Genomic DNA, 25,983 nt, shown 5'->3' with positions numbered 1-25,983 from the left:
GGAATCAAACTTCAGAGAGCTAAAGTCAAGAGTCAAAGGTCAAAATTCAGAGGTTAAGAGTAAAAGGTCAAGGGTCAGGGTCAAAGGTGAATGGTCAAAAGTTGGAGGTCAATGCCAGGGAGTTGCAGGGAAGAGAAGTATTTATAAACTTTATCCATATTTCCCTGTAATTCTGGGTGTTTGGATTTCCTTTGTGCTCGTCAGGATAAGCCATAAACAAGCCCCTGAACGCTGCATCTATGTGTCAAACACTTCCACAGAAAGGCACGTCAGCAGTGATTCTAGAGGAAAAATTAGAGGTGATGTCTTATGATCCATGGGGAATTACATTGGGAATTATGAAATTCAAACACATGGAATTGTGGAGGTGGAATTCCATTTTCAGCCTTGGGCACCTGGAGGAGGAGAGGTGTCCTCATCCATAGCAAGGAAAGCCTGGTGCCCCAGTGTGTCAGGTGCAGACAATGAGCTGTCCAGGGAATGAGCAACAAGTTCCTTCTGCCCCTGCCCTCGCTCTTGGGGTAGCAACAGCACAAACTGAGCTGTGAGGATGATCAGAGCTAAGAGCAGCCCCAGGTGTGAGCAGTGAGGTTGATGAGGGGACAGAGCAGCCCCAGGTGTGAGCAGTGAGGTTGATGAGGGGACAGAGCAGCCCCAGGTGTGAGCAGTGAGGTTGATGAGGAGCAGGTGGGTCCTGCCCGGGGCTGTTTTAGGGGGAGGGTTTCCCTCAGTTCACTTGGGCACGGAGCAGTTGGAGAAGAGGGGTTTATGGTGGGCTTCCCGGGGATATCTCATGGAACGATACCGGGAGCATCTCATAGGGTCTGGGAGAACAGCTGGATGCACTTGGACACGGAGCATTGCTTAAAGGAGGTGCCCAGGGACAAACCTTTGTGTCTGGAAGCAGCATCGGATCAAGTAAGCCAGTGCGGGTTTGCAGGGGAGACTTTTCTCCTTTTCCTTTTTGATTTCATCTTGCCGGGGAGCGACAGAGCCGTGCGGAGGCGAGGCGAGCTCTGCCGGGCCGGCAGGCGGGAGCCGCGGCGCGGAGCTGTGTCCGTCCCGGCCGCTCCGCCCGCTCCGGGCGCGGGGCTCGGGCACCGCCGGAGTCCCTTCGGGCCGGTCCCGGTGCCGCTGGGCGGGCCGGACTGTCCCGGGGCCGGGGCCGCCCCCGCCCGCCGGAGGAGCCGCTTTCCTGCCGGGAGCCGCGCTCCGTCCGGGGCCGGGAGCGCGGGGCCGCCCCCGGGTGCCGAGTGCCGCCGCTGCCGGGGCTCGCGTGGCTCCCCCGGTCCCCCCGCACCTGGAGCGGCGCCAGCCCGGGAGCGAGTCCCGGCGAGGGCCGCAGGGGGACACTTGTGGCTCGTCAGCTGCAGAGTGCGCTGGCAAAAGCCGCTAGGAGGAGGGGAGGGGGAAAAGCCCGACCTTCCGGCCTTTTTGTCTCGGGGCTTTTGTCGGTGTTGCTCTTTAGCCGAGCCGCGCCTTTAAATAACGATGTGGCGCCTTCTAGAAACTGTGTCCAATACCTTTTGCACCCTGACGTGAGGGCTTCGAGCTCAGGTTTTTCCATTGCCGAGTTAATTGCAGGTCCAAGCTGACAGCGTCCCGTGCATCTGGTGTGCGTGAATCTGTTTGTGATGTTCATTTCCTCTGGATGCAGAGTTGGGCTTGTTGGGCAGACCGTATTTCTCACACCTCGGGGTTTGTTTAAGCCGATCTTTTGGAGATGCGGGCTGGGGGAGAACTTTGTCTTGCTGCTGTACTAGGGAATGGAATGCAGGGGGTCCCCGCAATATCCCCGTGGAAGCTGGAATGTCCGAGGAAATGGATGCGACAATTCTCGGGGCTGAACCTGGCTCTCAGCGCTCTGCAGCGTAGGACGCGAGAGAGCAGGGCCGAGGGACAGCGGGGTAGGAGCGGCGAGGTGCTTCGTGCTCTGGGTTTGGTGTCGCTGATGTTTCCAGAGCCAGAGCAGGTTGATTTGGTTCTGGTGCACTGGAACGGGATCCAAACCTTGGAAAGGTTTGAGACAAACTGGGAGGAAATGTTTTAAAATGAATGTGTTTCTTAATAGAAAGCAGGTTTCAGTCCATTTTTAAATTGATTTTAAAGGAGGTTTTTTTTTTGTTGTGGAGAAAAGACCAGTAGATTTTAGAAGGGTTTTTATATTTGTTTTGAAAAATTATTTTAGTATTGTTAGTTGAAGTGTTAGGATGAGTTGTTTTTTAGTGTTGAATCTTTTTGAGGGGGTTCAGATTTTTTCTAGGTTAAGATTTTTTTCCCTTGGTTGGTGGAGGTATTGTGATTTTTATTGATGATATTGGAGGGAACTTGATGCTGTTTGTTTTTGGCTATTTTATTTTTACAAATTGGATTTTTGCAGTTGGACTGGAAGAATTCACTTTATTTCAAAACATACTACTTTAATGATGTAAAGGTTTCCATATTAACTCCTCAGTGTCTTAGATTTTTTTTCTCATTTAGGTTTTCCAGAATTTATGGATAATTTAGCAATCAAGCAGGGATGGCACCCAGTTCTTGAAAAGATGGTTATGGAAAAACCTGTGTCTAACAACACGTACCTGATGGAGGGCAACAATTTTGCTGTTATTACAGGGCCAAATACGAGTGGCAAATCAACATCGGCATGGATCTGCCGGAGGAGAGAACTTTCTGGTGGGCTCCCAGTGACATCTCATGGAGTGACGGTGAGAGCATCTCATAGGGTCTGGGGGAGCACCTGGATGCACTTGGACCCGGAGCACTGCTTAAAGGAGGTGGTGATGGACAAAGCTTTTTGCCAGGAAGCAGCACCTGAACAGCTGAGCCGGTGTGGATTTGCAGGGGTGATCTTTCTCCTTTTCCCTTTTGATTTCACCTTGGCAGTCCCTCCCCGGTGCCCTCAAGCTGTCACAAGAATTCCAAGAAAAAAAAAGGCTAAGCAAACAGTGAAAAGAAGGGGTATAGGTAAGGTGGAGTTCAGGTGTACCCCACCCCAAACCCTAAACAGCAGCCCTAACAGCGCTCCCGTTTCCCTGAGACAGCTGCAGGCAGGAACCCTAAAGCAGCAGAGTGCCAGAGCCCCTGGTACTGCAGACAGTACCCTGGTGCTAGGGTCAGCCAGGAGATAGTGGGGGGACGATCCGTAGGGTTGGGGAAACAGGGGGTTTCCCGCCCCGCCCCACCCTGGGCTCTCGGTCCCTCCGCAGCCGGGGATTGCTCCCACCCCTCCTCGAGGCGGCGGTTGGCAGGGCTTCGTGCCTAGCCTCCGCAAAGAGTTCGGCTCTGTCAGCCTCTGCCCTGTCTCAGGGCCAAACTTAGGTAGGGTAGGGAGCAACTGTGGATTGCCTGGTCCGGGCTAATGGACATCTCTTGGGGCCTATGGATAAGGAGCATCCCCGGTTGCAAGCGTAGGGTTCTAACTAAGTTTGTAGGGTTCAGCGCGGGAGCTTGGCAGTGACACAGAGAGGCTGAGGGAGGGCTTCAGAGGTCGAGGGCTTGAGGGCTGGAGACAAACAGTGAAAATAAAAGGGGTACAGGTTTCGATATAAGGTAGAGTACAGGACTATTCAAACCCTAAACAGCAGCCCTAACAGCGCTCCCGTTTCCCTGAGACAGCTGCAGGCAGGAACCCTAAAGCAGCAGAGTGCCAGAACCCCTGGTACTGCAGACAGTACCCCTGGTGCTAGGGTCAGCCAGGAGATAGTGGGGGGACGATCCGTAGGGTTGGGGAAACAGGGGGTTTCCCGCCCCGCCCCACCCTGGGCTCTCGGTCCCTCCGCAGCCGGGGATTGCTCCCACCCCTCCTCGAGGCGGCGGTTGGCAGGGCTTCGTGCCTAGCCTCCGCAAAGAGTTCGGCTCTGTCAGCCTCTGCCCTGTCTCAGGGCCAAACTTAGGTAGGGTAGGGAGCAACTGTGGATTGCCTGGTCCGGGCTAATGGACATCTCTTGGGGCCTATGGATAAGGAGCATCCCCGGTTGCAAGCGTAGGATTCTAACTAAGTTTGTAGGGTTCAGCACGGGAGCTTGGCAGTGACACAGAGAGGCTGAGGGAGGGCTTCAGAGGTCGAGGGCTTGAGGGCTGGAGACAAACAGTGAAAATAAAAAGGGTACAGGTTTCGATATAAGGTAGAGTCAAGGACTATTCAAACCCTAAACAGCAGCCCTAACAGCGCTCCCGTTTCCCTGAGACAGCTGCAGGCAGGAACCCTAAAGCAGCAGAGTGCCAGAACCCCCGAGAGCTGCAGGCAGTACCCCTGGTGCTAGGGCCAGCCAGGAAGAGATAGTGGGTGCTAGGGCCTACTGCTGTCATATAAGCTGGGGTTTCCATCCTTGGGGTACCCTGGGCTCCCTGTCCCTCACTGACTGGAGAGTCTTCGTCCCCTTCTTGAGGTGGTGGTAATTTGGCTGTGTCAGCCAATACTGCTGTGAAGCAAGCCTCTGCCTCCCTGTGGGGTGAAGTGTGCAGCCCATGAACCTGGGCGTTCTCTAGAGAAGGTAAGTGCTGGGTTTTCACAGATGTGCCGCTAAGATCCTGCATTGATATTTGGTCTTCTAGATTGTAGCTGACGAGGAGACGACATCCTGGCGATGGCAGGAACTTCCCGGATAGCGCAGCAGCCTTACAGGGCGTCCTCGTGTGGATCCTCCCCGCCGGGCATCCCAGAGCTGAGTCAAAGGCTACAAATTGCAGAGGGGCTGAAATCGTGGTGCCGGGTCGGGACTCGTGACCTGGGATATTTGAGTCAGCTTTGGGGACGGGGAGGTCCAGACTGTGGCCCCTTAGGCCACACGGTGGGAGAGCCTCACAGTTGCTCACAGCGCTGAGGTGCGCAGGACAGAGCAGTCCCGGGGCGTGTCGTATCACTTGTCCGTCGTGCCTTCTGTGTCTTTTGTGCCTCTCCTGTTGTATGTGCCTTCTCTTATCTCTTCTGGGGGCTTACCAGAAACCCCGGCATCACTCCTCGCGTCTCTGATCTCTGGGCTCCTCAGCCCGACACCATCGCAGCTTTGCCTCGGGAGCCCTCAGAGGCCTCGGAATCGCGTCTCTCTTTTAAAAGCATCCGATCGGATGTCTTTTAGAGGTCTTGTTCTGAGCTGTGTCAACAGCCGTGCGCCGCGAGGATCCATTGTTGCGGCTTAGGTCTTGAAGAAACGCAGAGATAGGTAGGGGGCTGTGGCCCTCAGATTCTCGGGCATCCGTCTTGGCAGTTGCTGGAGTTTGTCATTCCATCAGCATCTTCTTCCTCCCGGGTTCTGCGAGCTTCATCAGCTCGCCTTCATTCTCACCCGGCTCATCTCGTTCCGCGTTCTCTCGGTCCTTGTGGCCGTTCTTGTGGCCCAGAGTTTTGTCTCCCCGTTGTGTCCCCTCGTCTGTTGTCTTGTGTGTCACGGGTGTCTGGGTGTAGTTGTCCCGGAGCTGCTCTGTCCTGCTGCCCAGCCTGGGTGTAGGTGTAAAAGGCCGAGTCCTAGGCCCCTGTAATTTGAAATTTGTCATGTAGGGTGTAGTTGGAGTCTAGCGGGTGTTCCTAGATTGACACAAGTTGTGTGGAGCTGTAAAGTTACCCTGCAGCACTTTGACTTTTGTCTCAGCTTTCTTTCAGATGCCGGACGGATGAAATCGGTGGCAGAGCGCCCCATCCAGGGTAAGGGGGTTCCCGCGAGAAGGTAAGTCAATGTTTGTCTTTGCAGGGCAACTGGAACCGGTCACTGTGTTACAGGTCTCTGTGTTTATTTTTAGGAAGTGAAGCCGGCTAGCAGCAGTCAAGGCGAAGTGGGCAAGGTGAGCATTGACCAGTGGAGGGAAGCTGTTGTTATCGCTGGGCTCTCAGTTTCCGGTGCAATGCTAAGCCTCCCATCTTGTTTGCGTGCTTTAGGCGGTCCAGTCGCGTTTCGCTGAGACGTCCTTGCCAACCGGCCAGCACAGCTGCTTCACCGCTCCCGTGAGCCCTGCGGAAGCGTTACGGAACCGTGTGACGGAGCCTTTTCCACGTAAAGGGGCTGTGTGGGTGGCCTTCAGGAACGGGCCGAGGGGTTGCCGTGAGTTGGGGATGTCGGGAGGAGGAGCGAGGGTCCCTTTGAGTTTCAGCAATGCCGCATCACTTTGTCTTCTCTTAACTCAGGCGCGCCCTGTGACGACGGCGTCCGGCTCCCGGCGTGGCCGAAGCGCGCGGCCTCAGGACGTGGCCGTGCGCAGGAGACCGTTAGTAGCGGAATTGTTGGGTTTTGGCTGATGCCCTGCAGAGATCAGCCTCTGATTTTGTGTTTTATTTATTGTAGCTGACCGAGAGACGGCAGCCTGGCGATGGCAGGAACTTCCCGGATGGCGAGGCGGCCTTCCTTGGCGCTCCATGTGGATCCTCCCCGCTGGGCATCCGAGAGCTGAGTCGGAGGCTGCGAATTGCAGAGGGGCTGAAATCGGGGTGCCGGGTCGGGACTCTGGACCTGGGGTTATGGAGTCAGCTTTGGGGACGGGGAAGTCCAGGCTGTGGCCCCTTAGGCCACGTGAAGGGAGAGCCTCACATTTGTTCACAGTGCTGAGGTGTGCAGGACAGAGCAGTCCCGGGACGTGTCCCATCACTCGTCCATCGTGCCTTCTGTGTCTTTTGTGCCTCTCGTGTTGTACGTGCCTCGCCTTATCTCTTCTGGGGGCTTACCAGAAACCCCGGCGTCACTCCTCGCGTCTCTGATCTCTGGGCTCCTCAGCCCGACACCATCGCAGCTTTGCCTCGGGAGCCCTCAGAGGCCTTGGAATCGCGTCTCTCTTTTAAAAGCATCCGATCGGATGTCTTTTAGAGGTCTTGTTCCGTGCTGTGTCGACAGCCGTGCGCCGCGAGGATCCATTGTTGCGGCTTAGGTCTTGAAGAAACGCAGAGATAGGTAGGGGGCTGTGGCCCTCAGATTCTCGGGCATCCGTCTTGGCAGTTGCTGGAGTTTGTCATTCCATCAGCATCTTCTTCCTCCCGGGTTCTGCGAGCTTCATCAGCTCGCCTTCATTCTCACCCGGCTCATCTCGTTCCGCGTTCTCTCGGTCCTTGCGGCCATTCTTGTGGCCCAGAGTTTTGTCTCCCCATTGTTTCCCCTCGTCTGTTGTCTTGTGTGTCACGGGTGTCTGGGTGTAGTTGTCCCGGAGCTGCTCTGTCCTGCTGCCCAGCCTGGGTGTAGGTGTAAAAGGCCAAGTCTCAGGCCCCTGTAATTTGAAATTTGTCATGTAGGGTGTAGTTGGAGTCTAGCGGGTGTTCCTAGATTGACACAAGATGTCTGGAGCTGTGAAGTTACCCTGCAGCACTTTGACTTTTGTCTCAGCTTTCTTTCAGATGCGGACGGATGAAATCGGTGGCAGAGCGCCCCATCCAGGGTAAGGGGGTTCCCGCGAGAAGGTAAGTCAATGTTTGTCTTTGCAGGGCAACTGGAACCGGTCACTGTGTTACAGTTCTCCTCTTTGTGTTTATTTTTAGGAAGTAGAGCCAGCTGGCAGCAGTCAAGGCGAAGTGGGCAAGGTGAGCATTGACCGGTGGAGGGAAGCTGTTGTTATCGCTGGGCTCTCAGTTTCCGGTGCAATGCCATGCGTCCCCTCTTGTTTGCGTGCTTCAGGCGGTCCAGTCGCGTTCCGTCGAGACACCCTCGCCAACCGGCCGGCACAGCTGCTTCGCCTCTGCCGTGAGCCCTGCGGAAGCGTTACGGGGACCGTGGGACGAAGCCTTTTCCATGTAGAGGGGCCGTGTCGGTGGCCTTCAGGAACGGGCCGAGGGGTTGCCGTGAGTTGGGGATGTCGGGAGGAGGAGCGAGGGTCCCGTTGAGTTTCAGTAATGCCGCATCACTTTGTCTTCTCTTAACTCAGGCACACCCTGCGACGACGGCGTCTGGCTCCCGGTGTGGCCTCAGGATGTGGCCGTTCGCAGAAGACCGTGAGTAACGGAATTGTCGGGTTTAGGCTGATGCCCTACAATAGTCAGCCGCTGATTTTGTGTTTTATTTATTGTAGCTGACCGAGAGACCGCAGCCTGGCGATGGCAGGAACTTCCCGGATGGCGAGGCGGCCTTCCTTGGTGCTCCATGTGGATCCACCCTGCCGGGCATCCGAGAGCTGAGTCGAAGGCTGCGAATTGCAGAGGGGATGGAAGCGGGGTGCAGGGTCCGGGACTCGAGACCCGGGATTTTTGAGTCAGCTTTGGGGACGGGGAGGTCCAGGCTGTGGCCCCTTAGGCCACACGGTGGGAGAGCTTCACTTTTGTTCACAGTGCTGAGGTGTGCAGGACAGAGCAGTCCCGGGGCGTGTCGTGTCACTTGTCCATTGTGCCTTCTGTGTCTTTTGTGCCCCTCGTGTTGTACGTGCCTTGCCTTATCCTTTCTGGGGGCTTACCAGAAGCCCTGGCGCCTCTCTTAGCATCTCCGATCTCTGGGCTCCTTGGCTCAGCAGCTCTCAGAGGCCTTGGAATCGCGTCTCTCTTGAAAAGCATCCGATCGGATGTCTTTTAGAGGTCTTGTTCCGTGCTGTGTCGACAGCCATGCGCCGCGAGGATCCATTGTTGCGGCTTAGGACTTGAAGAAACGCAAAGATAGGTAGAGGATTGTGGCCATAAGATTCTCGGGCATCCATCTTGGCAGTCTTGGAGTTAATCATTCCATCAGCATCTTCTTCCTCCCGGGTTCTGCGAGCTTCATCAGCTCATTCTCACCCGGCTCATCTCGTTCCGCGTTCTCTCGGTCCTTGCGGCCATTCTTGTGGCCCAGAGTTTTGTCTCCCCATTGTTTCCCCTCGTCTGTTGTCTTGTGTGTCACGGGTGTCTGGGTGTAGTTGTCCCGGAGCTGCTCTGTCCTGCTGCCCAGCCTGGGTGTAGGTGTAAAAGGCCAAGTCTCAGGCCCCTGTAATTTGAAATTTGTCATGTAGGGTGTAGTTGGAGTCTAGCGGGTGTTCCTAGATTGACACAAGATGTCTGGAGCTGTGAAGTTACCCTGCAGCACTTTGACTTTTGTCTCAGCTTTCTTTCAGATGCGGACGGATGAAATCGGTGGCAGAGCGCCCCATCCAGGGTAAGGGGGTTCCCGCGAGAAGGTAAGTCAATGTTTGTCTTTGCAGGGCAACTGGAACCGGTCACTGTGTTACAGGTCTCCTCTTTGTGTTTATTTTTAGGAAGTAGAGCCAGCTGGCAGCAGTCAAGGCGAAGTGGGCAAGGTGAGCATTGACCAGTGGAGGGAAGCTGTTGTTATCGCTGGGCTCTCAGTTTCCGGTGCAATGCCATGCGTCCCCTCTTGTTTGCGTGCTTCAGGCGGTCCAGTCGCGTTCCGTCGAGACACCCTCGCCAACCGGCCGGCACAGCTGCTTCGCCTCTGCCGTGAGCCCTGCGGAAGCGTTACGGGGACCGTGGGACGAAGCCTTTTCCATGTAGAGGGGCCGTGTCGGTGGCCTTCAGGAACGGGCCGAGGGGTTGCCGTGAGTTGGGGATGTCGGGAGGAGGAGCGAGGGTCCCGTTGAGTTTCAGTAATGCCGCATCACTTTGTCTTCTCTTAACTCAGGCACACCCTGCGACGACGGCGTCTGGCTCCCGGTGTGGCCTCAGGATGTGGCCGTTCGCAGAAGACCGTGAGTAACGGAATTGTCGGGTTTAGGCTGATGCCCTACAATAGTCAGCCGCTGATTTTGTGTTTTATTTATTGTAGCTGACCGAGAGACCGCAGCCTGGCGATGGCAGGAACTTCCCGGATGGCGAGGCGGCCTTCCTTGGTGCTCCATGTGGATCCACCCTGCCGGGCATCCGAGAGCTGAGTCGAAGGCTGCGAATTGCAGAGGGGATGGAAGCGGGGTGCAGGGTCCGGGACTCGAGACCCGGGATTTTTGAGTCAGCTTTGGGGACGGGGAGGTCCAGGCTGTGGCCCCTTAGGCCACACGGTGGGAGAGCTTCACTTTTGTTCACAGTGCTGAGGTGTGCAGGACAGAGCAGTCCCGGGGCGTGTCGTGTCACTTGTCCATTGTGCCTTCTGTGTCTTTTGTGCCCCTCGTGTTGTACGTGCCTTGCCTTATCCTTTCTGGGGGCTTACCAGAAGCCCTGGCGCCTCTCTTAGCATCTCCGATCTCTGGGCTCCTTGGCTCAGCAGCTCTCAGAGGCCTTGGAATCGCGTCTCTCTTGAAAAGCATCCGATCGGATGTCTTTTAGAGGTCTTGTTCCGTGCTGTGTCGACAGCCATGCGCCGCGAGGATCCATTGTTGCGGCTTAGGACTTGAAGAAACGCAAAGATAGGTAGAGGATTGTGGCCATAAGATTCTCGGGCATCCATCTTGGCAGTCTTGGAGTTAATCATTCCATCAGCATCTTCTTCCTCCCGGGTTCTGCGAGCTTCATCAGCTCATTCTCACCCGGCTCATCTCGTTCCGCGTTCTCTCGGTCCTTGCGGCCATTCTTGTGGCCCAGAGTTTTGTCTCCCCATTGTTTCCCCTCGTCTGTTGTCTTGTGTGTCACGGGTGTCTGGGTGTAGTTGTCCCGGAGCTGCTCTGTCCTGCTGCCCAGCCTGGGTGTAGGTGTAAAAGGCCAAGTCTCAGGCCCCTGTAATTTGAAATTTGTCATGTAGGGTGTAGTTGGAGTCTAGCGGGTGTTCCTAGATTGACACAAGATGTCTGGAGCTGTGAAGTTACCCTGCAGCACTTTGACTTTTGTCTCAGCTTTCTTTCAGATGCGGACGGATGAAATCGGTGGCAGAGCGCCCCATCCAGGGTAAGGGGGTTCCCGCGAGAAGGTAAGTCAATGTTTGTCTTTGCAGGGCAACTGGAACCGGTCACTGTGTTACAGGTCTCCTCTTTGTGTTTATTTTTAGGAAGTAGAGCCAGCTGGCAGCAGTCAAGGCGAAGTGGGCAAGGTGAGCATTGACCAGTGGAGGGAACCTGTTGTTATCGCTGGGCTCTCAGTTTCTGGTGCAACGCTAAGCCTCCCATCTTGTTTGCGTGCTTTAGGTGGTCCAGTCGCATTTCGCCGAGATCCCCTCGCCAACCGGCCGGCACGCCTGCTTCACCTCTGCCGTGAGCCCTGCGGAAGCGTTATGGAACCGTGTGACGGAGCCTTTTCCGTGTAGAGGGGCCATGTGGGTGGCCTTCAGGAACGGGCCGAGGGGTTGCCGTGAGTTGGGGATGTCGGGAGGAGGAGCGAGGGTCCCTTTGAGTTTCAGCAATGCCGCATCACTTTGTCTTCTCTTAACTCAGGCGCGCCCTGTGACGACGGCGTCCAGCTCCCAGCGTGGCCAAAGCGCGCGGCCTCAGGATGTGGCCGTGCGCAGGAGACCGTGAGTAGCGGAATTGTTGGGTTTTGGCTGATGCCCTGCAGAGATCAGCCTCTGATTTTGTGTTTTATTTATTGTAGCTGACCGAGAGACGGCAGCCTGGCGATGGCAGGAACTTCCCAGATGGCGAAGCGGCCTTCCTTGGTGCTCCATGTGGATCCTCCCCGCTGGGCATCCGAGAGCTGAGTCGGAGGCTGCCAATTGTAGAGGGGCTGAAATCGTGGTGCCGGGTCGGGACTCTGAACCTGGGGTTATGGAGTCAGCTTTGGGGACGGGGAGGTCCAGGCTGTGGCCCCTTAGGCCACACGGTGGGAGAGCCTCACAGTTGCTCACAGCGCTGAGGTGCGCAGGACAGAGCAGTCCCGGGGCGTGTCGTATCACTTGTCCGTCGTGCCTTCTGTGTCTTTTGTGCCTCTCCTGTTGTATGTGCCTTCTCTTATCTCTTCTGGGGGCTTACCAGAAACCCCGGCATCACTCCTCGCATCTCTGATCTCTGGGCTCCTCAGCCCGACACCATCGAAGCTTTGCCTCAGGAGCCCTCAGAGGCCTCGGAATCGCGTCTCTCTTTTAAAAGCATCCGATCGGATGTCTTTTAGAGGTCTTGTTCTGAGCTGTGTCAACAGCCGTGCGCCGCGAGGATCCATTGTTGCGGCTTAGGTCTTGAAGAAACGCAGAGATAGGTAGGGGGCTGTGGCCCTCAGATTCTTGGGCATCCGTCTTGGCAGTTGCTGGAGTTTGTCATTCCATCAGCATCTTCTTCCTCCCGGGTTCTGCGAGCTTCATCAGCTCGCCTTCATTCTCACCCGGCTCATCTCGTTCCGCGTTCTCTCGGTCCTTGCGGCCATTCTTGTGGCCCAGAGTTTTGTCTCCCCGTTGTGTCCCCTCGTCTGTTGTCTTGTGTGTCACGGGTGTCTGGGTGTAGTTGTCCCGGAGCTGCTCTGTCCTGCTGCCCAGCCTGGGTGTAGGTGTAAAAGGCCAAGTCCCAGGCCCCTGTAATTTGAAATTTGTCATGTAGGGTGAGTTGGAGTCTAGCGGGTGTTCCTAGATTGACACAAGGTGGCTGGAGCTGTGAAGTTATCCTTCAGCTCTTTGAGTTTTGTCTTAGCTTTCTAAGCATTACATTATTCGCTGCCCGATGTGGGGTTCAAAAGAGTAAGAAAAACCTATACTAATTACGTTATATTGGTACTTCCTGTGTGTTGGGAAAAAGGACTGTGGGATAAAGGACTTTGTAATGGTGTTCCTTAAGTTCATGTCTCTCAGGGTGGAGGCCTTCATGTAGTTCTAGTCTCTGAGCTTTTTTTGAGGTTTTAATCTACTTGTCCAGAAATGGATTACTTGTATTTATTTCTATTTTATGGCTATCTATCTATCTTCATTTGTTTATTATAGATGTGTATATTTTCATTTCTATATTATTCATTTAAATGCCATGCCTGTAAGTAAATAAAAAACAAAAAGTCCCTTGATTTAAATATTTTTCATATTAAATATGAAATAAATATTTCTATCATATTGAACTTCTTTTTTTACACACCTAGATATAATACACAACAGATATTAAAATATATTATATTAGCATCCATCCATATGGTTTTCATACTGAATATTAATCTACTTGTCTAGATTTGGATTACTTGTATTTATTTCTTTTTTCTTTCTCTCTCTCTCTCTATATTGTCGTAGTTTTAAGCTAGTAACAAAAAAACTACTTATTTCTTGCTAGAGATATGGATTAAAATAAGAGCAAAACAGGCTTAAAACTTAAAAGGAATAAAGACAGTTTATTAACAAACTACTAGAATAAGAATACCAAAATAAACTTTCAGAGAACTCTTTTACTTTTCACTACTTGATCATTTCTTTGTACACATAACAACATAGAGACAAAAAAATTTAGAATCTTGGTGGTCAAAAACAGTCTCAATTTTTAGAGTCTTTTCATCAGTCTCCGCAGAGAAACAGAAGTCTCTTTCTGCTAATCCATGGAGGTTCTAGAGTCTACTCCTCCCAGTGTACACTCCTCCGAGGTGTGCATGGGTCATTCTAAGTCCTGGGATGCCATTTTTAAGGATAAGTAATTCAAAGGTAGAAATCTTCATTTCTCTCTGTGAGCCCTCCTGGAAAACAGCCATCTCTCTGGCTCTTTTAAAGCTTCAAAATCTTCACTTCACTCCTAAGTTCCAGCAACTCACAGTTATCACAACCACTTTTCTTTAAAGTCCACACCTTGAATACTCTATTCCTCCCATACTCTAGTCATGAATTAAAGGAGTCTTTAAACTACTGTCCATCTCCATAGCTGTAACAGAAAAACTTTTCAGCAACAAGCATCTCCTTTTCTCTCTTTCTTATTTAAACTTAACTCTTTTCTTCACTGTTTTTGGTGGTTTATGATGTCTTACATGTTAATTGTCTCTCTCTGTCCTTTCTAAGAAAAAGGAGTCATCTGTTTGTTTATTCAGGTAGTAAAAGAATCAAAAGTCCTAAGAAAGCTGCAAAAGTTCATAGTGTCAAGTTTCAGTCCAACAGCAGACCTTGAAAACCAAAGGCACCAAGCTCGGCTTCTCTCTCCTCCTCCTCCTCCCCCCCCATCCCTGCGGCCTTGTCCCGGGCCTGGGGGGGGGGGGGGGGGGGGGAACTAACACAGAGCTTGTTACCTCTCAAACGCCGGAAACCAGAAAGAGAACGAGAAAGCTTTGAGTATACTTCTTAAGGGGGTGCTTACAAGTTGAATTCACTTTTTAATGGTCAGATTTGCTGTCAATTCTTGGAAATGGCTGATAATTGGTCAGGGAGAAAAACTCCCATCAGTCACCAGTAGCTTTAACTTCCTCTTTTTTTCACCCGGTCTTAAAGGTGAAGCTAACTCATGACATATATATATCTATCTAGCTCCCTATATTTACTTTTACATGTATATATTTATATATTTCTCTTTCTAATGTTCTGCTTTTTGAAATTTGCATTGCTTTCTCTTTGAAACTCTACCCATTCATTCAGCTAACAGGTCAGAATGACAAAAATATAAAGCTCTGGCGAACCCCGAGTGCAGAACGCGCTCGTCTCTCTGGAACTTAGGCACAGAAATTTCTCTCGGTGGATTTTAGTACCTCATGGATGCACAGATGTGTTTTATACACTCATATTTTACAGGGAAGTAAGAGGTGGAAAAACAAAAGCCACTTTCTTAACCCTAAGCCATTCCTGACATAACAAAACCCTAAAGACGGCGTGCACAGAGAGGGGGTTTCTTTCCAAGGGAATTTAGAGAGATCAGTTCCCGTTCCTTGCCAATACCTACCGTAAAAACCAGAACAACTCCACAGCTTTTTGGATTCTGCATCCAGCCCTCCCAGGGAATTTCCTGGCAGTTCGGGGTCCCCTCTGGGCAAGGGTACCCGGCACGAGCCCTCCCCATTCCCCGCTCACCTTGCTCCTCCAGCGCAGCGCCTGCCTCCCTCTGCCGGGGACCTCGGCGTGCCCCAAGGGACACGGGAGCCCCCCAGTGCCCACCCCGTCCCCCTCAGCCTTTGCTCCTCACCCCCAAAGCAGGCACAGAACAACTCCAACTGCCCTGGACAGCAGCACCCTGCTTTATTGGAAGCCCTTCTAGGTCTAGACGCCCTCCCAAAAAGGAGCTGTGCTGCAACAAGAAAAGGGGCGCCCCGGCTGCGGGCACTTCTCCACCACCATGAGTCCAGAAAAACCCAAAATCACCGGAATTTAACCCAAAAACTCTGCAGATCCAAAAAAAACCCCGTGAAAATTGGGTAAAATACGCAAAAACGGCAAAAAATCCCATAAAAATCCTGAGTTTTGGGGGTCAAACACCACTGCTACCCCGGCTGCGGGCACTTCTGCACTGCCGTGAGTCCAGAAAAACCCAAAATCCCAGGAATTTAATCCAAAAGAATCCTCAAATAAAAAAAAAACAACCCAAAAATCCCATAAAATACGAGAAAACGGCAAAAAAATCCCACAAAAATCCTGAATTTTGGGGTCAAACAGCACTGCTACCCTGGCTGCGGGCACTTCTGCACTACTGTGAGTCCAGAAAAACCCAAAATCACCGGAATTTAACCCAAAAATTACCCCAATCCAAAAAAAACCCCGTGAAAATCCCATGAAATACGAAAAAATTGCAAAAAATCCCTGGAAAAATCCTAAAAAATCTAGAAAAAATCTCATAAAATACAAGAAAATTCTGTAAAAATCCCCAAATCCCCCAAAACTGCCCCAAATCCCCTTCAGGATCTTTGGGAACCTCAATTTGTGCCTTTTAGGGATCAGTTTGGGGGATTTGGGAGGTTTTTTGGAGATTTTTGGTTGATTTCAGGGTATTTCAGGGTGATTTTGAGTGATTTTGGGTTATTTCAGTTTGATTTTAGGTGAGTTCAGGGTGATTTTGGTTGACTAGGCTGATTTTGGGGTGTTTCAGGCGGATTTCGGGTGACTTCAGTTTGGTTTTGGTGTATTTTAGGCTGATTTTGAGTGATTTTGGTGCATTTCAGGCCAATTTTGGTTGATTTCAGGGTGATTTCTGGTGATTTCAGGCTGTTTTTTTGCTGATTTTGGGGTGCTTGAGACTGATTTTGGGGTGTTTCAGGTTGATTTCAGTTGATTTCAGGGTGATTTTGAGTGATTTTGGGGTGTTTCATGGCAATTTTTGGGTATTTTGGGGTGTTTCAGGCTGATTTTGAGTGATTTTGGGGTACTTCAGGCTGATTTGGGGTTATTTCAGGCTGATTTTGGTTGATTTCAGGGTGGTTTTGGGTGATTTTGGGCTACTTCAGGCTGTTTTTTTGCCGTTTTTTCACCGATTTTTGCTGATTTTGGCTGATTTTGTGCCGATTTCTGGATTTTAGGGCACATTTCTCGAATGCCACCCTGACGTGCGCATCGGGCGCCGTTCCCACCGGGGCTGCGTCTCCTGCCTGGGGTGTCTCATCTTCTGTCCCCAAACCCCCCAAAACTGCCCCAAATCCCCCAAAACTGCCCCAAATCTCCTTCAGGATCTTTGGGAACCTCAATTTTGATCCCGGTGACGTTGTCCCTGCCTCGCACCCGGTGATGTCATCACCGGTTTTGTGATGTCATCGTCAGCCCGGTGACGTCATAGTGTTCCCTGTGATGTCACCTTCTCTCCCCACGTGACGTCACATGTCCCGCCCGGTGACGTCATCCGCACTCCGTGACGTCATCGCCAGCTCGTGACGTCACCGCCCCCTGTGTGACGTCACAAGCCCCCCCCAATGTATGACGTCACCACCCCCCCGTGTCTGACATCACCGCACGCCCCCATATGATGTCACCACCCCCGTGTATGACGTCACCATGTCCCCCGTGTATGACGTCACGGCGCTGCTGTTGATGGCATCATGGCGGCCCCGTTGATTACGTCACTGCGGCCCCATGTATGACATCACGGCTCTGCCGTCGATGACATCACGGCTCTGCTGTCGATGACGTCACGGCGCGGCCGTCGATGACGTCACTGCGTCCCCTGTCGATGACGTCACAGGAGGAGGACGGCTCCACCTGCCTGCACCACGCGGCCAAGAACGGGAACCTGGAGATGGTGGAGCTGCTGCTGGGAACCGGACAGGTGGACGTCAACGCCCAGGTGAGTGGTCAGTGAGTGACCACTGAGTGTCCACTCACTGTCCTGAGTGTCCACTCACTGTCCTGAGTGTTCTGAGTGAGCCCTGAGTGTGTCCTGAGTGTGTGAGTGTCCACTCTGTGTGTCCCTGCTGGGAACTGGACAGGTGGACGTCAACGCCCAGGTGAGAGGTCAGTGAGTGACCCCTGAGTGTCCACTCACTGTCCTGAGTGACCCCTGAGTGTGTGAGTGTCCCCTGAGTGTCCCCTGAGTGTCCACTCACTGTGTCCTGAGTGACCCCTGAGTGTGTGAGTGTCCCCTGAGTGTCCACTCACTGTGTCCTGAGTGACCCCTGAGTGTCCACTCAGTGTCCGGAGTGTCCTGGCAGTAGTCAGAGGGTCAGGGCTGCTCTGGGGCTGTTTTTGGGCTGTTTAGGGGTTGTTTCTTGGATGTTTTTTTGGCTGTTTTAGGGCTGTTTTTGGGGTTGTTTTGGGGGTTGTTTTGGGGCTGGTTTTGTGCTGGTTTTGGGTTGGTTTTGGGGTGTTTTGGGGTGATTTTGGGTGTCTGGAGGCGGCGCTGACCCCTGGATGACCCCTCAGGACAACGGCGGCTGCACCCTGATCATTTGGGCGGCCGAGCACAAACACATCGAGGTCATTCGGCGACCGCTGACCCGAGGGGCCGACGTCACCCTGACTGACAACGTGAGCGCACCTGGGGACACCTGGGGACACCTGGGGGGACCTGAGACACACCTGGGGACCCCTGGACACACCTGGGGACACCTGGACACACCTGGGGACAGCTGGGGACACACCTGGGGACACCTGGGGGGACCTGAGACATACCTGGGGACACCAAAACCACACCTGGGGACAGCTGAGATACACCTGGGGACACCTAGTGACACCAGGGGGCCACCTCGGGACAACTGGGGACACCTGGGGACAGCTGAGACACACCTGGGGACATCTGGGGACACCTGGGGACACACCTGGGGACACCTGGGGGGACCTGAGACACATCTGGGGACACCAAAACCACACCTGGGGACAGCTGAGATACACCTGGGGACACCTGGTGACACCTGGGGGCCACCTGGGGACAGCTGAGACACACCTGGGGACAGCTGGGGAACATCTGAGATACCTGAGACACACCTGGGGACACCAGGAGAACATCTGGGAGACATTTGGGGACACCTGGGGGGACCTGGGGACACCTGGGGACAGCTGGGACACACCTGAGGACACACCTGGAACCCAGTCTAGAACCCAGTCCAGAACAGTCTAGAACTCAATCTAGAACAATCTAGAACCCAGTCTAGAACAATCTAGAACACGATCTAGAACACTCTAGAACCCAATCTAGAACACTCTAGAACACAGTCTAGAACCATCTAGAACGCGATCTAGAACGCTCTAGAACCCAGTCTAGAACAATCTAGAACGTGATCTAGAACACTCCAGAACAATCTAGAACCCAGTCTAGAACCCGATCTAGGACAATCTAGAACACGTTCTAGAAACACACCTGGAAACACACCTGGGGACAGCTGGGGACATCTGGGACACACCTGGGGATACCTGGGGACACCTTGGGGACACACCTGGGGACACCTGGGGGCCCCTGAGATACACCTGGGACACACCTGGGGACACCTGGGGACACCTGAGATATACCTGGAGACACCTGGGCACACCTGGGGACACCTGAGATACACCTGGCGACACACCTGGGGACACACCTGGGGACACCTGGGATAGAAGGAACACACCTGGGCACACCTGAGGGTACCTGGGGGGGGTACCTGGGAACATACCTGGGGACACCTGGGATAGAGAGGATACATCTGGAACACACCTGGGGACACCTGGGGACACCTGGGGACACCTGGGACACACCTGGGATGGAGAGGATACATCTGGAACTCACCTGGGGGGACCTGGGGACATCTGGGGACACCTGGGCACACCTGGGATAGAAGGAACACACCTTATTGGGTTTTGTTTATTGGATGTAGGGGTTCAGATGGGGTAGGGTTGGTTTGTTTAGCTGAGTTTGGGGTGTTAATTAGGTGGCTTTTGTTAGATGCAGTTTTCAATTTTTGAAAGTTTTTTTATTGAGTGGTTTTAAGGTGATTTTTAGTAATTGATGGTATAATTTTATTTTGTTTGTAGTTGGTGTATAAAAACGTATATGTTCTATTTATTTAATGTTGTCTTTTTTAGTTTAGGTGTTGATGATAAGTTTGGATTTCTTTCTGTAGTGTGTTTCTTATTAGTTTTACTTCCGGGGACACAGGCATTTATATGGTGGATTTTTAGAGGTATATTTTTGGGGGTGATTTTTTTAACATTTTAGTAGTTTAGATCGATTTTTTATGTTTTTCATTAGGTATTATTTTTTTTATTGAGTATTGTAATTATGTATTAGTATAAAGGTAGAGCTTTGGGGTTTTTTTAAACTATTGTTTAGGGTTAGTTGAATGGTTTTGAGTTCAGTGCATCGGTCTGATTATTTTTTAATAGTTGGTGTGATTTGTTGTGTGGAGTTCAATAGGGTTGCTTTTTATTTACGTTTAACTTTGCTGATGTGATAAGAACTGTTAGTGACAGAGCATAGCATCTGTTTTTGCCGGTAGTCGGTTGTACGGTGTGGGTTTTGTTTGTGTTACCTGTTTTGGGGTTTTTTTGTTAATGAGATTAAAGTTTTTATTTTGGGGTTGCGATTAAATTAAAAATTTTAGGGCAATTTAGATTTTTGACACGGATGCACTGTGATGAGAGTACGTTAGTTGTTTTATGTGGTATTGGTGGTTTAGATAGGGGGAATATTTGTTTTGAAAATTTGTTTTGGTATTGTTAGTTGAAGTGTTTGGATGAGTTGTGTTTCAGTGTTGAATCTTTTTGAGGGGGTTCAGATTTTTTCTAGGTTAAGATTTTTTTTCCCTTAGTTGGTGGAGGTACTGTGATTTTATTGATGACATTGATGGGAATTTGATGCTGTTTGTTTTTTGGTTATTTTATTTTTAGGAATTTGATTTTTGCAGTAGGCCTGGAAGAATTCACTTTATTTCAAAACATACTAGTTTAATGATATAAAGGTTTCCATATTAACACCTCAGTGTCTTAGATTTTTTTTCTTATTTAGTTTTTCCAGAATTTATTGATAATTTAGCAATCAAACAGGGATGGCACCCCGTTCTTGACAAGATGGCTATGGAAAAACCTGCGTCTAACAACACGTACCTGACGGACGGCAACAATTTTGCCGTTATTACAGGGCCAAATTTGAGTGGCAAATCAACATCGGCATGGAATGCCGGAGAAGAGGAGTTTCTGGTGGGCTCCCAGTGACATCTGATGGAGTGACTTTGTCTCTTTATGGACTTTTTGATTTGGGTTCTTTTTCCCTTTGAACTGAAGATTGATGAGAGGGAGGTGAGTTTTCTCTCGTTCGGTCTCAGTTGTTAATTTTTTCTTATCAGCATTACAAGGTACAAGGAGCTATGTACACTATGATAGAAAAGGGGTAAAATGGCTAACAAAGATCTTCTTCAAGGTCTTTTATATGTCCATTTACCCAATTAACAGGTGCCAACTAAATTATTTTTCTTAGTGACCCAATGACCCAACACCTGTGTGCTGCACTCTGACATTTTCTACCCAATCACCTACTGTAGGAGACCCTTTCTGGGGACGGTGTGAGACACGACAAAGACCTCTATAAGCGAGTTAGGGGTTAGAAGTTTATTTCAGGGCGTGGGATAGAGAGAGAGAGGGAGCCTGCTATGAGCCAGCAGATAGAGCTCAAAGCGGGCTCAGAGAGAGCAATACAAAATAGGGTAAGATACGAATACATGAGTTCAAGACTTAAGATTGCTAAGAAATAGAGTAACAGAACAGAACAGGAGTGAGAGAGCCGGGAAAAAGAGAGAGCTAAGAAAGACCAAGAGCTAAGAGAACAAAGAGTTAAGAGTTACCAAGAGAGGCCAAGAGAGAGAGAGCGAACTCTCTTACAATTACTTATATAACCTATACATATGAATATTCTATTCCTTTACCAACCAATCTTTCTAAGTATACTAATACAGTAACATTTGTGTGCAACCTATAGAAATCACTGTTTTTGCATGTTTTTAGTTATCTCAGGGTCCTTCAGACCTTTCCTTATAAGGCTGGGAAGAGGGGTCTCAGCTTGGTTTTATTGCAGGAATGTGTTCTGGCATACCAGCCTGGTTTCTTTGAATTATTCAAACCGTGCTATCATTTGTATTTCTTCCTTAGCCTTTTTGGCTACAGAGTCATATTTATAATTTCTTTCTAATTCTACCTTCCCAACAACCTACTACTACCCAAACACCCCTAGGAGAAGAACATGAAGAAGAAAGAAGAAGGACAAGAGACAACACCCTAAATCCTCCATCTTGTCTCCTGTTCTCTAAACTACTTTTTCACCCAGTGATTTAAGAAACTTTCTAATCTACACATTTACACTTTTCCTATCTAACTTTAACATTTGTTTTCATGTGTCACCATGAAAACATGCACATGAATTTCATATTATATGAAATTCAGTGTTTCCTTGAATCCTAGAACTAAATATTAAAAACAAGGGCACACAGTCTGTATCTCAGCCTCCAACATGACGGTGAGAGCATCTCATAGGGTCTGGGGGAGCACCAGGATGCACTTGGACCTGGAGCATTGCTCAGAGGAGGTGGTGAGGGACAAAGCTTTTTGCCAGGAAACAGCAGCTCAACAGGTGAGCCAGTGTGGATTTGCAGGGCTGATCTTTCTGCTTTTCCCTTTTGATTCCATCTTGGCAGTCCCTCCTCAGTGCCCTCAATCTGTCACAAGAGTTCCAAAAAAAAAAAAAAAGGCTGAGCAAACAGTCAAAATAAGGGGTACAGGTACGGTAGAATACAGTTGTACCCCACCCCCAACCATAAACAGCAGCCCTAACAGTGCTCCCATTTCCCTGAGGCAGCTGCAGGCAGGAATCCTAAAGCAGCAGAGTGCCAGAACCCCGAGAGGTGCAGGCAGTACACCGTGTTCTAGGGCCAGTTGAGAAGAGATAGTGGCCACGTAGGTCCCGCTTGTGTGGGATAACCAGGGGTTTCCAGCCCCGGCCCACCCCGGGCTCCCCGTTCATCCGCAACCGGGGAGGCTCCCAAACCTCATCAAGGCGGCGGTTCGTTCGGATCCACAGCAATACCGCTTGAAGAGTTTCGCTCCGCAAGCCTCAGCATCCCAGCGGGGCTGAAGCATGCAGGCGAAGGACCCAGCCATTGTCAGGAGACCGCGAGTGTTGGGTTTTCACAGATGTGCTGCTAAGATCTTGCACTGATATTTGGTTTTCTTTATTGTACCTGTCCAAGAGACAACAGCCTGCCAGAAACGTGCCAGACGGTGAGGCGGCCTTCCCTTGTGCCCCACGTGGCTTCTCGTCCCCACGCATATGAGAGCTAAGTCGAAGTCCAAGACCTACAGAGGGGCATGAAAGCGGTGTGCTAGGTCAGCACACGTGGCCAAGGATTCTTGAGTCAGCTTTGGAGATGTGGAGGTCCAAGCTGTGTCCCCTTAGGCCACCTCAAGGGAAAGCCTCACTTTGGCTCACAGTGCTGAGGTGCGCAGGACAGAGCAATCCCGGGGTGCGTCGTGTCACTTTTCTACCGTGCCTCCCGTGCCTTTCGTACCTCTCGTGTCGTACGTGCCTCGCCTTATCCCTTCCGGGGGCTTATCAGAAACCCCGGTGTCTCTCTTAACATCTCTGATCTCTCTGAGAAGAACATGCAGAAGAAAGAAAAAGGGACAAGAGACAACACCCTAAATCCTCCATCTTGTCTCCTGTTCTCTAAACTTTTTCACCCAGTGATTTAAAAAAACTTTCTAATCTATACCCTTACACTTTTAGCTTTTTCTATCTAACTTGAACATTTGTTTTCATGTATCACCATGAAAACATGCTCATGAATTTCATATTATATGAAATTCAATGTTTTTCTGGATCTTATAACTAAGTATCAGAAACAAGGGTACGCACTCTGTATTCCAGACTCCAACATTTGCCCCACTCCTTAAAAAAAGAAAAAAAAAAAAAAAATCAACCCAAACCTTTTCTTTGATTAATTTTGACTCAGGGTTATTTTTCCTTCTCTCAAGCCCTATGCACCAACAACAGAACTGCTGCTCTGTTCTACAGAGCGCTCTGCCTCCAGTTTTGAACATCCGTTAACTAACCACTCAAAGCTAGAGAAATAGATCTAGGTTGCTAACTTAACCGGTAGCTTAATTTGTCTAATTGCTTTAAAGTTTCTGCTGAAACTACTTGAATTGAAAGCTGAGTTGTTATAAATATCCATCTGAAATTTCATGAGTCAAACTCTTCACAATCAAGTGTGACTAAGATTGATATAAGGTTACACTAAGATGTTGCCTCTTTATATAGAACATGCTAAATAAAAAGAAAAATTGAATATTATACAAAAATCTATTTTCACTGAGATAAGGTACACTTTCTTTTGAGTTAACTAAAAGAAGCGACGCAGGTGAAATTGCATCATAAAGCGATCAACAAAATGATACAGCTCAAGGGTGATACCTGATTCACCTTCATCTTCAAGGACTTTATCTCTCATGCAGGATTCTGAATCTTGACACAGTTCACACCACGCTTTAACAAATGAGGCCTTACAATATCGATTTTCCTACTCTTTCACACGAAACCCAAAGTTCATCGCTCTCGCACGCGGGATCAAAGGCGTTCAGCCGTCAACTGCGGTCTCGATACGGTTCACATCGGCGTGCTCGCTCTTCCGCTCTTTGGGCCGTCTGCTCGTCTCTGCAGCTGATGAGTTTCCATGGTTCTTCGCTAGGAAGTTACGTCTGCTTTGAACCTGTCAATACACAAAGATACACTTTACTCCAAATTACTAATTGAAATTAATTTTTAATCTTCTCGCTTCTGAACCTTTGACAGGAACCAAAGAATTCTCTCTCAACTTTGCTTGAGTACTGTTAGAAGAATACCTGATAATTGATGGAACTGGCTTTGTGAAAGACTCGTTTAAAAAGGACCGTTCAAGAATTATTCGCAATAGATATACAATCTTGGCGTTTTTTCCAAAATCTAAAATACATACATAGTGTTTCCACACTTCTGAACTGCAGCCTGTTTCCTCCCCCTCTCTTGTAAACAAAGGTCAAATATCCACTGTCTCGTTCTGACAATGAAAAACCATCAAAGTAAAACACATGCATATGTATACATATAGGAAATAATACTTTTACAGCAATCAAAAACTGATTAAGACGGTGCATAATTAATATTATGCGATATTAAACTTATCTATATAATATGTAATATGAATTACTGAATGTACTAAATATATACTCTCATCCCAGAGTCTGCCACTGCTGATAAATCAACGGAAGATTGGAAAATCATGTCCGGATAACAATTTTCCAAGCCCACGGTAAAAATCCAGCTGCTATATTAATTCACTAATTGCCAAGTCCAATTGACCTGAGTATTGTTTTGATCCAGAAAACTTCTGGCTTTGTCAATTCTCTATCCAGGTAAAGTCAAGGCCTGGCCCAGCGCGTCAGGTGCAGACAACGAGGCGTTCAGGGAAATAGCGGCGAGCCCTTTCCGCCCCTACCCTCTCACCCAGGGGCAACAGCACCGGGTATCGGACAAACCTCCGTCAAGCAGCAGCAGCCAAGCAGATGAACCAGTGCATGGATTTGCAGGGGGAAGCTTTCTCCTTTTTCCTTTTGATTTCATCTTCCCCGTCCCTCCAAAGCGTCCCTAGAAAAAATGGGGATGATGAGGATGAAACTGAGGGAAGCAACTCCTCTTCAATTACTCCTTTTCCATTTAGTTTAAAAGAAGTTGAAACTAAAGGAAGCAACTCCTCAGTCTGTGTCTGAACTGGGGGGAATCCCCCTTCACCTGTGATTTTAAGGGTGTCGATCGAATGAAAACCTGCCTTTTCCACGGTCTTAGGAGTTTCGGTCAATAGGGAATCCCCGAGTTCCATTTTAAATGGAAGGGAAAAAAATATCGACGGCATTTTGTGGATTTGAAATGAAGGTAACTCCCCCATTTTCATCATCCTAAAGTTCAAACTGAGGGGAAAGCCCCATTGTCCCTGCTTTTAACGGATTTTAATTTAGGTAAAAATCTCCCTTTTCCCATCGTTTGAGGGATTTGAGGAAAACCTGTCTTTTTTTTTGCTTTTTTAGGGGATTCAATTGACAGGGAAAACTTACTTTTTTGCTATTGTATCAGTTTAAATGGAGGTAAACAGCCCACGTTGTCTCAGGTTCTGGGGTTAAATTGCAGGAATCGCCACCTTCTGCAGCATTCGAAGGGTTAAAATCGGGCGGTGCCGCCGATTTCGAGGGCGCTTCCCCTCGTCGCCCAGCAGGAAATCTCTCGCGGCGGAGCATTCCCGGCACCGGTTCCCCGGGGCATCGCCGAGGCGGAGCGGGTCTTTGCACCCGGACGGGAAGAGCCGAGTCGGTCCCCGCCGCTCTGTCCGCGGGGCTCGGGTGACGCCGGGGCTCCCTCGGGTCGGTGCCGGCGCCGCGGGGCTCTCCCGGAGCCGGGGCCGCCCCCGCCTGCCGGAGGAGCCGCTTTCCCGCCGGGAGCCACGCAACATCCGGGGCCGGGAGAGCCGAGCGCCGCCGCTGCCGTGGCTCGCGTGGCTTTCCCGGCCCCCCCCACCAGTCTGGGAGCGCGTCCCGGCGAGGGGTGCCGGGGGACACTCGTGGCTTGTCAGCTTCAGCGTTTGCTTGCAAAAGTCACTGAAAGCAAGAGAGGCAAAAAAACCCCAACCCCGACCCTCCGGGCTTCTCGTGTGGGGGCTTTGTTGGTATTGCCCCTTAATCGATGCATACCTTTAAGTAGTGACGCGGGTGTTTCTCCAAACAGCGTTCAATATATTTTGCACTCTATCACGAGACTTTCATGTTTTTCCTTTGCCATGTCAAGACAGTGGCACGAGAGGTGTTCGTCACAGATCCAAGCCGACAGCGTCCCGTGCATCTGTCGTTCGCCGATCTGTTTGCGGTGTTCATTTCACCCGGATACATGTCGACGCTTCAA

At 50.5% G+C, this 25,983-nt stretch overlaps 2 long non-coding RNA genes across 6 annotated transcripts; one reads left to right on the top strand and one right to left on the bottom strand.

Annotated features, from left to right (window-relative positions):
- Window positions 1–3,916: 3,916 nt before the first annotated feature.
- On the top strand, window positions 3,917–12,733 carry LOC131589383 (uncharacterized). 3 transcript variants are annotated; one of them, XR_009279727.1, is made up of 13 exons: window positions 3,917–5,778; window positions 5,873–6,035; window positions 6,119–6,198; window positions 6,276–7,495; window positions 7,590–7,753; window positions 7,837–7,903; window positions 7,981–9,171; window positions 9,266–9,429; window positions 9,513–9,579; window positions 9,657–10,847; window positions 10,942–11,104; window positions 11,188–11,267; window positions 11,345–12,733. It is a non-coding gene; the product is annotated as an uncharacterized LOC131589383 (long non-coding RNA). The 3 variants fall into 3 exon arrangements; XR_009279728.1 differs by having other exon boundaries at window positions 5,873–6,198; window positions 9,657–10,727; window positions 10,806–10,847; XR_009279726.1 differs by having other exon boundaries at window positions 5,873–6,198.
- A 7,562-nt stretch (window positions 12,734–20,295) lies between these two features.
- On the bottom strand, window positions 20,296–25,453 carry LOC131589310 (uncharacterized). 3 transcript variants are annotated; one of them, XR_009279708.1, is made up of 5 exons: window positions 25,146–25,453; window positions 24,573–24,681; window positions 22,048–23,767; window positions 21,214–21,718; window positions 20,297–20,542 (listed from the first exon to the last, which is right to left on the bottom strand). It is a non-coding gene; the product is annotated as an uncharacterized LOC131589310 (long non-coding RNA). The 3 variants fall into 3 exon arrangements; XR_009279710.1 differs by having other exon boundaries at window positions 20,299–20,542; window positions 21,214–22,650; window positions 23,473–23,767; XR_009279709.1 differs by having other exon boundaries at window positions 20,296–20,542; window positions 21,214–23,767.
- Between the last annotated feature and the right edge of the window lie 530 nt (window positions 25,454–25,983).

Source organism: Poecile atricapillus, chromosome 28 (assembly GCF_030490865.1).
Source record: "Poecile atricapillus isolate bPoeAtr1 chromosome 28, bPoeAtr1.hap1, whole genome shotgun sequence".
NCBI classification, from domain to species: domain Eukaryota; kingdom Metazoa; phylum Chordata; class Aves; order Passeriformes; family Paridae; genus Poecile; species Poecile atricapillus.
Note: the sequence above shows the minus strand (reverse complement) of the source record. Positions and strands in the feature narration are given on the sequence as shown.